Source organism: Oncorhynchus clarkii, chromosome 29 (genome assembly GCF_045791955.1).
Source record: "Oncorhynchus clarkii lewisi isolate Uvic-CL-2024 chromosome 29, UVic_Ocla_1.0, whole genome shotgun sequence".
In the NCBI taxonomy this organism is placed as follows: Eukaryota; Metazoa; Chordata; class Actinopteri; order Salmoniformes; family Salmonidae; genus Oncorhynchus; species Oncorhynchus clarkii.
The window spans coordinates 38,241,877-38,254,916 of NC_092175.1; positions in this window are offsets into that span (position 1 = coordinate 38,241,877).

Sequence of the window (13,040 nt, forward strand, 5' to 3'; positions counted from 1 at the left end):
TCTGTCATAATACAATAGACACAGTAGATCTAGCTGGTCTGTCATAATTTAACAGAGGCAGTATATCTCGCTGGTCTGTCATAATATAATAGAGACAGTATATCTAGCTGGTCTGTCATAGTATAATAGAGACAGTAGATCTAGCTGGTCTGTCATAATATAATAGAGACAGGAAATCTAGCTGGTCTGTCATAATTTAATAGAGACAGCAGATCTAGCTGGTCTCTCATAATATAATAGAGACAGTATATCTAGCTGGTCTGTCATAGTATAATAGAGACAGTAGATCTAGCTGGTCTGTCATAATATAATAGAGACAGGAGATATAGCTGGTCTGTCATAATTTAATAGAGACAGCAGATCTAGCTGGTCTGTCATAATATAATAGAGACAGTAGATCTAGCTGGTCTGTCATAAAATAATAGAGACAGTAGATCTAGCTGGTCTGTCATAATATAATAGAGACAGGAGATCTAGTAGGTCTGTCATATTATAATAGAGACCTAGGGACAGTAGATATAGCTGTTCTGTCATAATATAATAGAGATAGTAGATCTAGCTCGTCTGTCATAATTTAATAGAGACAGTAGATCTAGCTGGTCTGTCATAATATAATAGAGACAGTAGATCTAGAAGGTCTGTCATATTATAATAGAGAACTAGAGACAGTAGATCTAGCTGTTCTGTCATAATATTATAGAAATAGTAGATCTAGCTGGTCTGTCATAATTTAATAGAGACACTAGATCTAGCTGGTCTGTCATAATATAATAGAGACAGTAGATCTAGATGGTCTGTCATAATACAATAGAGACAGCAGATATAGCTGGTCTGTCATAATTTAATAGAGACAGCAGATCTAGCTGGTCTGTCATAATATAATAGAGACAGTAGATCTAGCTGGTCTGTCATAATATAATAGAGACAGCAGATCTAGCTGGTCTGTCATAATATAATAGAGACAGTAGATCTAGCTGATCTGTCATAATATAATAGAGACAGTAGATCTAGTAGGTCTGTCATATTATAATAGAGACCTAGAGACAGTAGATCTAGCTGGTCTGTCATCATTTAATAGAGACAGTAGATCTAGCTGGTCTGTCATAATATAATAGAGACAGTAGATCTAGAAGGTCTGTCATATTATCATAGAGACCTAGAGACAGTAGATCTAGCTGTTCTGTCATAATATAATAGAGATAGTAGATCTAGCTGGTCTGTCATAATTTAACAGAGACACTAGATCTAGCTGGTCTGTCATAATATAATAGAGACAGTAGATCTAGCTGGTCTGTCATAATACAATAGAGACAGCAGATATAGCTGGTCTGTCATAATTTAATAGAGACAGCAGATCTAGCTGGTCTGTCATAATATAATAGAGACAGTAGATCTAGCTGGTCTGTCATAATATAAAAGAGACAGTAGATCTAGCAGGTCTGTCATATTATAATAGAGACCTAGAGACAGTAGATCTAGCTGTTCTGTTATAATATAATAGAGACAGTAGATCTAGCTGGTCTGTCATAATATAATAGAGACAGTAGATCTAGCTGGTCTGTCATAATATAATAGAGACAGCAGATCTAGCTGGTCTGTCATAATATAATAGAGACAGTAGATCTAGCTGGTCTGTCATAATATAATAGAGACAGTAGATCTAGTAGGTCTGTCATATTATAATAGAGACCTAGAGACAGTAGATCTAGCTGGTCTGTCATAATTTAATAGAGACAGCAGATCTAGCTGGTCTGTCATAATATAATAGAGACAGTAGATCTAGCTGGTCTGTCATAATATAATAGAGACAGTAGATCTAGAAGGTCTGTCATATTATCATAGAGACCTAGAGACAGTAGATCTAGCTGTTCTGTCATAATATAATAGAGATAGTAGATCTAGCTGGTCTGTCATAATTTAACAGAGACACTAGATCTAGCTGGTCTGTCATAATATAATAGAGACAGTAGATCTAGCTGGTCTGTCATAATACAATAGAGACAGCAGATATAGCTGGTCTGTCATAATTTAATAGAGACAGCAGATCTAGCTGGTCTGTCATAATATAAAAGAGACAGTAGATCTAGCAGGTCTGTCATATTATAATAGAGACCTAGAGACAGTAGATCTAGCTGTTCTGTTATAATATAATAGAGACAGTAGATCTAGCTGGTCTGTCATAATATAATAGAGACAGTAGATCTAGCTGGTCTGTCATAATATAATAGAGACAGCAGATCTAGCTGGTCTGTCATAATATAATAGAGACAGTAGATCTAGCAGGTCTGTCATAATATAATAGAGACAGTAGATCTAGCTGGTCTGTCATAATATAATAGAGACAGTATATCTAGCTGGTCTGTCATAATATAATAGAGACAGGAGATCTAGCTGGTCTGTCATAATATAATAGAGACAGTATATCTAGCTGGTCTGTCATAATATAATAGAGACAGGAGATATAGCTGGTCTGTCATAATATAATAGAGACTTTAGATCTAGCTGGTCTGTCATAATATTATAGAGACAGTAAATCTAGCTGGTCTGCCATAATTTAATAGAGACAGCAGATCTAGCTGGTCTGTCATAATATAATAGAGACAGTAGATCTAGCTGGTCTGTCATAATATAATAGAGACAGTAGATCTAGCTGGTCTGTCATAATATAATAGAGACAGTAGATCTAGCAGGTCTGTCATATTATAATAGAGACCTAGAGACAGTAGATCTAGCTGTTCTGTTATAATATAATAGAGACAGTAGATCTAGCTGGTCTGTCATAATATAATAGAGACAGTAGATCTAGCTGGTCTGTCATAATATAATATTGACAGTATATCTAGCTGGTCTGTCATAGTATAAAAGAGACAGTAGATCTAGCTGGTCTTTCATAATATAATAGAGACATTAAATCTAGCTGGTCTGTCATAATTTAATAGAGACAGCAGATCTAGCTGGTCTGTCATAATAAAATAGAGACAGCAGATATAGCTGGTCTGTTATAATATAATAGAGATAGTAGATCTAGCTGGTCTGTCATAATATAATAGAGACCTAGAGAGAGTACATCTAGCTGTTCTGTCATAATACAATAGAGACAGTAGATCTAGCTGGTCTGTCATAATTTAACAGAGGCAGTATATCTCGCTGGTCTGTCATAATATAATAGAGACAGTAGATCTAGCTGGTCTTTCATAATATAATAGAGACAGTATATCTAGCTGGTCTGTCATAGTATAATAGAGACAGTAGATCTAGCCGGTCTGTCATAATATAATAGAGACAGGAGATCTAGCTGTTCTGTCATAATTAAATAGAGACAGCAGATCTAGCAGGTCTGTCATAATTTAATAGAGACAGCAGATCTAGCTGGTCTCTCATAATATAATAGAGACAGTAGATCTAGCTGGTCTGTCATAATATAATAGAGACAGGAGATATAGCTGGTCTGTCATAATTTAATAGAGACAGCAGATCTAGCTGGTCTGTCATAATATAATAGAGACAGTAGATCTAGCTGGTCTGTCATAAAATAATAGAGACAGTAGATCTAGCTGGTCTGTCATAATATAATAGAGACAGGAGATCTAGTAGGTCTGTCATATTATAATAGAGACCTAGGGACAGTAGATATAGCTGTTCTGTCATAATATAATAGAGATAGTAGATCTAGCTCGTCTGTCATAATTTAATAGAGACAGTAGATCTAGCTGGTCTGTCATAATATAATAGAGACAGTAGATCTAGAAGGTCTGTCATATTATAATAGAGAACTAGAGACAGTAGATCTAGCTGTTCTGTCATAATATTATAGAAATAGTAGATCTAGCTGGTCTGTCATAATTTAATAGAGACACTAGATCTAGCTGGTCTGTCATAATATAATAGAGACAGTAGATCTAGATGGTCTGTCATAATACAATAGAGACAGCAGATATAGCTGGTCTGTCATAATTTAATAGAGACAGCAGATCTAGCTGGTCTGTCATAATATAATAGAGACAGTAGATCTAGCTGGTCTGTCATAATATAATAGAGACAGCAGATCTAGCTGGTCTGTCATAATATAATAGAGACAGTAGATCTAGCTGATCTGTCATAATATAATAGAGACAGTAGATCTAGTAGGTCTGTCATATTATAATAGAGACCTAGAGACAGTAGATCTAGCTGGTCTGTCATCATTTAATAGAGACAGCAGATCTAGCTGGTCTGTCATAATATAATAGAGACAGTAGATCTAGCTGGTCTGTCATAATATAATAGAGACAGTAGATCTAGAAGGTCTGTCATATTATCATAGAGACCTAGAGACAGTAGATCTAGCTGTTCTGTCATAATATAATAGAGATAGTAGATCTAGCTGGTCTGTCATAATTTAACAGAGACACTAGATCTAGCTGGTCTGTCATAATATAATAGAGACAGTAGATCTAGCTGGTCTGTCATAATACAATAGAGACAGCAGATATAGCTGGTCTGTCATAATTTAATAGAGACAGCAGATCTAGCTGGTCTGTCATAATATAATAGAGACAGTAGATCTAGCTGGTCTGTCATAATATAAAAGAGACAGTAGATCTAGCAGGTCTGTCATATTATAATAGAGACCTAGAGACAGTAGATCTAGCTGTTCTGTTATAATATAATAGAGACAGTAGATCTAGCTGGTCTGTCATAATATAATAGAGACAGTAGATCTAGCTGGTCTGTCATAATATAATAGAGACAGCAGATCTAGCTGGTCTGTCATAATATAATAGAGACAGTAGATCTAGCTGGTCTGTCATAATATAATAGAGACAGTAGATCTAGTAGGTCTGTCATATTATAATAGAGACCTAGAGACAGTAGATCTAGCTGGTCTGTCATAATTTAATAGAGACAGCAGATCTAGCTGGTCTGTCATAATATAATAGAGACAGTAGATCTAGCTGGTCTGTCATAATATAATAGAGACAGTAGATCTAGAAGGTCTGTCATATTATCATAGAGACCTAGAGACAGTAGATCTAGCTGTTCTGTCATAATATAATAGAGATAGTAGATCTAGCTGGTCTGTCATAATTTAACAGAGACACTAGATCTAGCTGGTCTGTCATAATATAATAGAGACAGTAGATCTAGCTGGTCTGTCATAATACAATAGAGACAGCAGATATAGCTGGTCTGTCATAATTTAATAGAGACAGCAGATCTAGCTGGTCTGTCATAATATAATAGAGACAGTAAATCTAGCTGGTCTGTCATAATATAAAAGAGACAGTAGATCTAGCAGGTCTGTCATATTATAATAGAGACCTAGAGACAGTAGATCTAGCTGTTCTGTTATAATATAATAGAGACAGTAGATCTAGCTGGTCTGTCATAATATAATAGAGACAGTAGATCTAGCTGGTCTGTCATAATATAATAGAGACAGCAGATCTAGCTGGTCTGTCATAATATAATAGAGACAGTAGATCTAGCAGGTCTGTCATAATATAATAGAGACAGTAGATCTAGCTGGTCTGTCATAATATAATAGAGACAGTATATCTAGCTGGTCTGTCATAATATAATAGAGACAGGAGATCTAGCTGGTCTGTCATAATATAATAGAGACAGTATATCTAGCTGGTCTGTCATAATATAATAGAGACAGGAGATATAGCTGGTCTGTCATAATATAATAGAGACTTTAGATCTAGCTGGTCTGTCATAATATTATAGAGACAGTAAATCTAGCTGGTCTGTCATAATTTAATAGAGACAGCAGATCTAGCTGGTCTGTCATAATATAATAGAGACAGTAGATCTAGCTGGTCTGTCATAATATAATAGAGACAGTAGATCTAGCTGGTCTGTCATAATATAATAGAGACAGTAGATCTAGCAGGTCTGTCATATTATAATAGAGACCTAGAGACAGTAGATCTAGCTGTTCTGTTATAATATAATAGAGACAGTAGATCTAGCTGGTCTGTCATAATATAATAGAGACAGTAGATCTAGCTGGTCTGTCATAATATAATATTGACAGTATATCTAGCTGGTCTGTCATAGTATAAAAGAGACAGTAGATCTAGCTGGTCTTTCATAATATAATAGAGACATTAAATCTAGCTGGTCTGTTATAATATAATAGAGATAGTAGATCTAGCTGGTCTGTCATAATATAATAGAGACCTAGAGAGAGTACATCTAGCTGTTCTGTCATAATACAATAGAGACAGTAGATCTAGCTGGTCTGTCATAATTTAACAGAGGCAGTATATCTCGCTGGTCTGTCATAATATAATAGAGACAGTAGATCTAGCTGGTCTTTCATAATATAATAGAGACAGTATATCTAGCTGGTCTGTCATAGTATAATAGAGACAGTAGATCTAGCCGGTCTGTCATAATATAATAGAGACAGGAGATCTAGCTGTTCTGTCATAATTAAATAGAGACAGCAGATCTAGCAGGTCTGTCATAATATAATAGAGACAGTAGATCTAGCTGGTCTGTCATAATATAATAGAGACAGTATATCTAGCTGGTCTGTCATAATATAATAGAGACAGGAGATCTAGCTGGTCTGTCATAATATAATAGAGACAGTAGATCTAGCTGGTCTGTCATAATATAATAGAGACAGGAGATATAGCTGGTCTGTCAAAATATAATAGAGACAGTATATCTAGCTGGTCTGTCAAAATATAATAGAGACAGTAGATCTAGCTGGTCTGTCATAATATAATAGAGACAGCAGATATAGCTGGTCTGTCATAATATAATAGAGACGGTAAATCTAGCTGGTCTGTCATAATTAAATAGAGACTGCAGATCTAGCTGGTCTGTCATAATATAATAGAGACAGTATATCTAGCTGGTCTGTCATAATATAATAGAGACAGTATATCTAGCTGGTCTGTTATAATATAATAGAGACAGTATATCTAGCTGGTCTGTCAAAATATAATTGAGACAGTAGATCTAGCTGGTCTGTCATAATATAATAGAGACGGTAAATCTAGCTGGTCTGTCATAATTTAATAGAGACAGCAGATCTAGCTGGTCTGTCATAATATAATAGAGACAGTAGATCTAGCTGGTCTTTCACAATATAATAGAGACAGTAGATCTAGCTGGTCTGTCATAATATAATAGAAACAGTAGATCTAGCAGGTCTATCATATTATAATAGAGACCTAGAGAGTAGATCTAGCTGTTCTGTCATAATATAATAGAGATAGTAGATCTAGCTGGTCTGTCATAATTTAATAGAGACAGCAGATCTAGCTGGTCTGTTATAATATAATAGAGACAGTAGATCTAGCTGGTCTGTCATAATATAATAGAGACAGTAGATCTAGCAGGTCTGTCATATTATAATAGAGACCTAGAGACAGTAGATATAGCTGTTCTGTCATAATATAATAGAGATAGTAGATCTAGCTGTTCTGTCATAATACAATAGAGACAGTAGATCTAGCTGGTCTGTCATAATTTAACAGAGGCAGTATATCTCGCTGGTCTGTCATAATATAATAGAGACAGTAGATCTAGCTGGTCTGTCATAATATAATAGAGACAGTATATATAGCTGGTCTGTCATAGTATAATAGAGACAGTAGATTTAGCTGGTCTTTCATAATATAATAGAGACAGGAGATCTAGCTGGTCTGTCATAATTTAATAGAGACAGCAGATCTAGCTTATCTGTCATAATATAATAGAGACAGTAGATCTAGCTGGTCTGTCATAATATAATAGAGACAGTATATCTAGCTGGTCTGTCATAATGTAATAGAGACAGGAGATATAGCTGGTCTGTCATAATATAATAGAGACAGTAGATCTAGCTGGTCTGTCATAATATTATAGAGACAGTAAATCTAGCTGGTCTGTCTTAATTTAATAGAGAAAGCAGATCTAGCTGGTCTGTCATAATATAATAGAGACAGTAGATCTAGCTGGTCTGTCATAATAAAATAGAGACAGTAGATCTAGCTGGTCTGTCATAATATAATAGAGACAGTAGATCTAGCAGGTCTGTCATATTATAATAGAGACCTAGAGAGAGTAGATCTAGCTGTTCTGTTATAATATAATAGAGACAATAGATCTTGCTGGTCTGTCATAATATAATAGAGACAGTAGATCTAGCTGGTCTGTCATAATATAATATTGACAGTATATCTAGCTGGTCTGTCATAGTATAATAGAGACAGTAGATCTAGCTGGTCTGTCATAATATAATAGAGACATTAAATCTAGCTGGTCTGTCATAATTTAATAGAGACAGCAGATCTAGCTGGTCTGTCATAATATAATAGAGACAGTAGATCTAGCTGGTCTGTCATAATATAATAGAGACAGTATATCTAGCTGGTCTGTCATAATATAATAGAGACAGGAGATATAGCTGGTCTGTCATAATATAATAGAGACAGTAGATCTAGCTGGTCTGTCATAAAATAATAGAGACAGTAAATCTAGCTGGTCTGTCATAATTTAATAGAGACAGCAGATCTAGCTGGTCTGTCATAATAAAATAGAGACAGCAGATATAGCTGGTCTGTTATAATATAATAGAGATAGTAGATCTAGCTGGTCTGTCATAATATAATAGAGACCTAGAGACAGTACATCTAGCTGTTCTGTCATAATACAATAGAGACAGTAGATCTAGCTGGTCTGTCATAATTTAACAGAGGCAGTATATCTCGCTGGTCTGTCATAATATAATAGAGATAGTAGATCTAGCTGGTCTGTCATAAGATAATAGAGACAGTATATCTAGCTGGTCTGTCATAGTATAATAGAGACAGTAGATCTAGCTGGTCTGTCATAATATAATAGAGACAGTATATCTAGCTGGTCTGTCATAATATAATAGAGACAGGAGATCTAGCTGGTCTGTCATAATATAATAGAGACAGTAGATCTAGCTGGTCTGTCATAATATAATAGAGACAGGAGATATACCTGGTCTGTCAAAATATAATAGAGACAGTATATCTAGCTGGTCTGTCAAAATATAATAGAGACAGTAGATCTAGCTGGTCTGTCATAATATAATAGAGACAGGAGATATAGCTGGTCTGTCATAATATAATAGAGACGGTAAATCTAGCTGGTCTGTCATAATTTAATAGAGACTGCAGATCTAGCTGGTCTGTCATAATATAGTAGATACAGTAGATCTAGCTGGTCTGTCATAATATAATAGAGACAGTAGATCTAGCTGGTCTGTCATAATATCATAGAGACAGTAGATCTAGCAGGTCTGTCATATTATAATAGAGACCTAGAGACAGTAGATCTAGCTGTTCTGTCATAATATAATAGAGATAGTAGATCTAGCTGGTCTGTCATAATTTAATAGAGACAGCAGATCTAGCTGATCTGTCATAATATAATAGAGACAGTAGATCTAGCTGGTCTGTCATAATATAATAGAGATAGTAGATCTAGCTGGTCTGTCATAATTTAATAGAGACACTAGATCTAGCTGGTCTTTCATAATATAATAGAGACAGTAGATCTAGCTGGTCTGTCATAATACAATAGAGTCAGCAGATATAGCTGGTCTGTCATAATATAATAGAGATAGTAGATCTAGCTAGTCTGTCATAATATAATAGAGACAGTAGATCTAGCTGGTCTGTCATAAGATAATAGAGACAGGAGATCTAGCTGGTCTGTCATATTTTAACAGAGGCAATAGATCTAGCTGGTCTGTCATAATATAATAGAGACAGTAGATCTAGCTGGTCTGTCATAATAAAATAGAGACAGCAGATATAGCTGGTCTGTTATAATATAATGGAGATAGTAGATCTAGCTGGTCTGTCATAATATAATAGACACCTAGAGACAGTAGATCTAGCTGTTCTGTCATAATACAATAGAGACAGTAGATCTAGCTGGTCTGTCATAATTTAACAGAGGCAGTATATCTCGCTGGTCGGTCATAATATAATAGAGACAGTAGATCTAGCTGGTCTGTCATAATTTAACAGAGGCAGTAGATCTAGCTGTTCTGTCATAATATAATAGAGACAGTAGATCTAGCTGGTCTGTCATAATATAATAAAGACAGTAGATCTAGCTGGTCTTTCATAATATAATAGAAACAGTATATCTAGCTGGTCTGTCATAGTATAATAGAGACAGTAGATATAGCTGGTCTGTCATAATATAATAGAGACAGGAGATCTAGCTGTTCTGTCATAATACAATAGCGACAGTAGATCTAGCTGGTCTGTCATAATTTAACAGAGGCAGTATATCTCGCTTGTCTGTCATAATATAATAGAGACAGTAGATCTAGCTGGTCTGTCATAATATAATAGAGACAGTATATATAGCTGGTCTGTCATAGTATAATAGAGACAGTAGATCTAGCTGGTCTGTCATAATATAATAGAGACAGTAGATCTAGCTGGTCTGTCATAATATCATAGAGACAGTAAATCTAGCTGGTCTGTCATAATATAATAGAGACAGTAGATCTAGCTGGTCTGTCATAATATAATAGAGACAGTAGATCTAGCAGGTCTGTCATATTATAATAGAGACCTAGAGACAGTAGATCTAGCTGTTCTGTTATAATATAATAGAGACAGTAGATCTAGCTGGTCTGTCATAATATAATAGAGACAGTAGATCTAGCTGGTCTGTCATAATATAATATTGACAGTATATCTAGATGGTCTGTCATAGTATAATAGAGACAGTAGATCTAGCCGGTCTGTCATAATATAATAGAGACAGTAAATCTAGCTGGTCTGTTATAATATAATAGAGATAGTAGATCTAGCTGGTCTGGCATAATATAATAGAGACCTAGAGACAGTAGATCTAGCTGTTCTGTCATAATACAATAGAGACATTAGATCTAGCTGGTCTGTCATAATTTAACAGAGGCAGTATATCTCGCTGGTCTGTCATAATATAATAGAGACAGTAGATCTAGCTGGTCTGTCATAATATAATAGAGACAGGAGATCTAGCTGGTCTGTCATAATTTAATAGAGACAGCAGATATAGCTGGTCTGTTATAATATAATAAATGATAGTAGATCTAGCTGGTCTGTCATAATATAATAGAGACCTAGAGACAGTAGATCTAGCTGTTCTGTCATAATACAATAGAGACAGTAGATCTAGCTGGTCTGTCATAATTTAACAGAGGCAGTATATCTCGCTGGTCTGTCATAATATAATAGAGACAGTAGATCTAGCTGGTCTGTCATAATATAATAGAGACAGTATATCTAGCTGGTCTGTCATAGTATAATAGAGACAGTAGATATAGCTGGTCTGTCATAATATAATAGAGACAGGAGATCTAGCTGTTATGTCATAATACAATAGAGACCATAGATCTAGCTGGTCTGTCATAATTTAACAGAGGCAGTATATCTCGCTAGTCTGTCATAATATAATAGAGACAGTAGATCTAGCTGGTCTGTCATAATATAATAGAGACAGTCTATCTAGCTGGTCTGTCATAGTATAATCGAGACAGTAGATCTAGCTGCTCTGTCATAATATAATAGAGACGGGAGATCTAGCTGGCCTGTCATAATTTAATAGAGACAGCAGATCTAGCAGGTCTGTCATAATATAATAGAGACAGTAGATCTAGCTGGTCTGTCATAATATAATAGAGACAGTAGATCTAGCTGGTCTGTCATAATATAATAGAGACAATAGATCTAGCTGGTCTTTCATAATATAATAGAGACAGTATATCTAGCTGGTCTGTCATAGTATAATAGAGACAGTAGATATAGCTGGTCTGTCATAATATAATAGAGACAGGAGATCTAGCTGGTCTGTCATAATTTAATAGAGACAGCAGATATAGCTGGTCTGTTGTAATATAATAGAGATAGTAGATCTAGCTGGTCTGTCATAATATAATAGAGACCTAGAGACAGTAGATCTAGCTGTTCTGTCATAATACAATAGAGACAGTAGATCTAGCTGGTCTGTCATAATTTAACAGAGGCAGTATATCTCGCTGGTCTGTCATAATATAATAGAGACAGTAGATCTAGTTGGTCTGTCGTAATATAATAGAGACAGTATATCTAGCTGGTCTGTCATAGTATAATACAGACAGTAGATATAGCTGGTCTGTCATAATATAATAGAGACAGGAGATCTAGCTATTCTGTCATAATACAATAGAGACCATAGATCTAGCTGGTCTGTCATAATTTAACAGAGGCAGTATATCTCGCTGGTCTGTCATAATATAATAGAGACAGTAGATCTAGCTGGTCTGTCATAATATAATATAGACAGTAGATCTAGCTGGTCTGTCATAGTATAATAGAGACAGTAGATATAGCTTGACTGTCATAATATAATAGAGACAGGAGATCTAGCTGTTCTGTCATAATACAATAGAGACAGTAGATCTAGCTGGTCTGTCATAATTTAACAGAGGCAGTATATCTCGCTGGTCTGTCATAATATAATTGAGACAGTAGATCTAGCTGGTCTGTCATAATATAATAGAGACAGTATATATAGCTGGTCTGTCATAGTATAATAGAGACAGTAGATATAGCTGGTCTGTCATAATATAATAGAGACAGGAGATCTAGCTGGTCTGTCATAATTTAACAGAGGCAGTATATCTCGCTGGTCTGTCATAATATAATAGAGACAGTAGATCTAGCTGGTCTGTCATAATATAATAGAGACAGTATATATAGCTGGTCTGTCATAGTATAATAGAGACAGTAGATCTAGCTGGTCTGTCATAACATAATAGAGACAGGAGATCTAGCTGTTCTGTCATAATTTAATAGAGACAGCAGATCTAGCTGGTCTTTCATAATATAATAGAGACAGTAGATCTAGCTGGTCTGTCATAATATAAAAGAGACAGTATATCCAGCTGGTCTGTCATAATATAATAGAGACAGTAGATCTAGCAGGTCTGTCATATTATAATAGAGACCTAGAGACAGTAGATCTAGCTGGTCTGTCATATTTTAACAGAGGCAATAGATCTAGCTGGTCTGTCATAATATAATAGAGACAGTAGA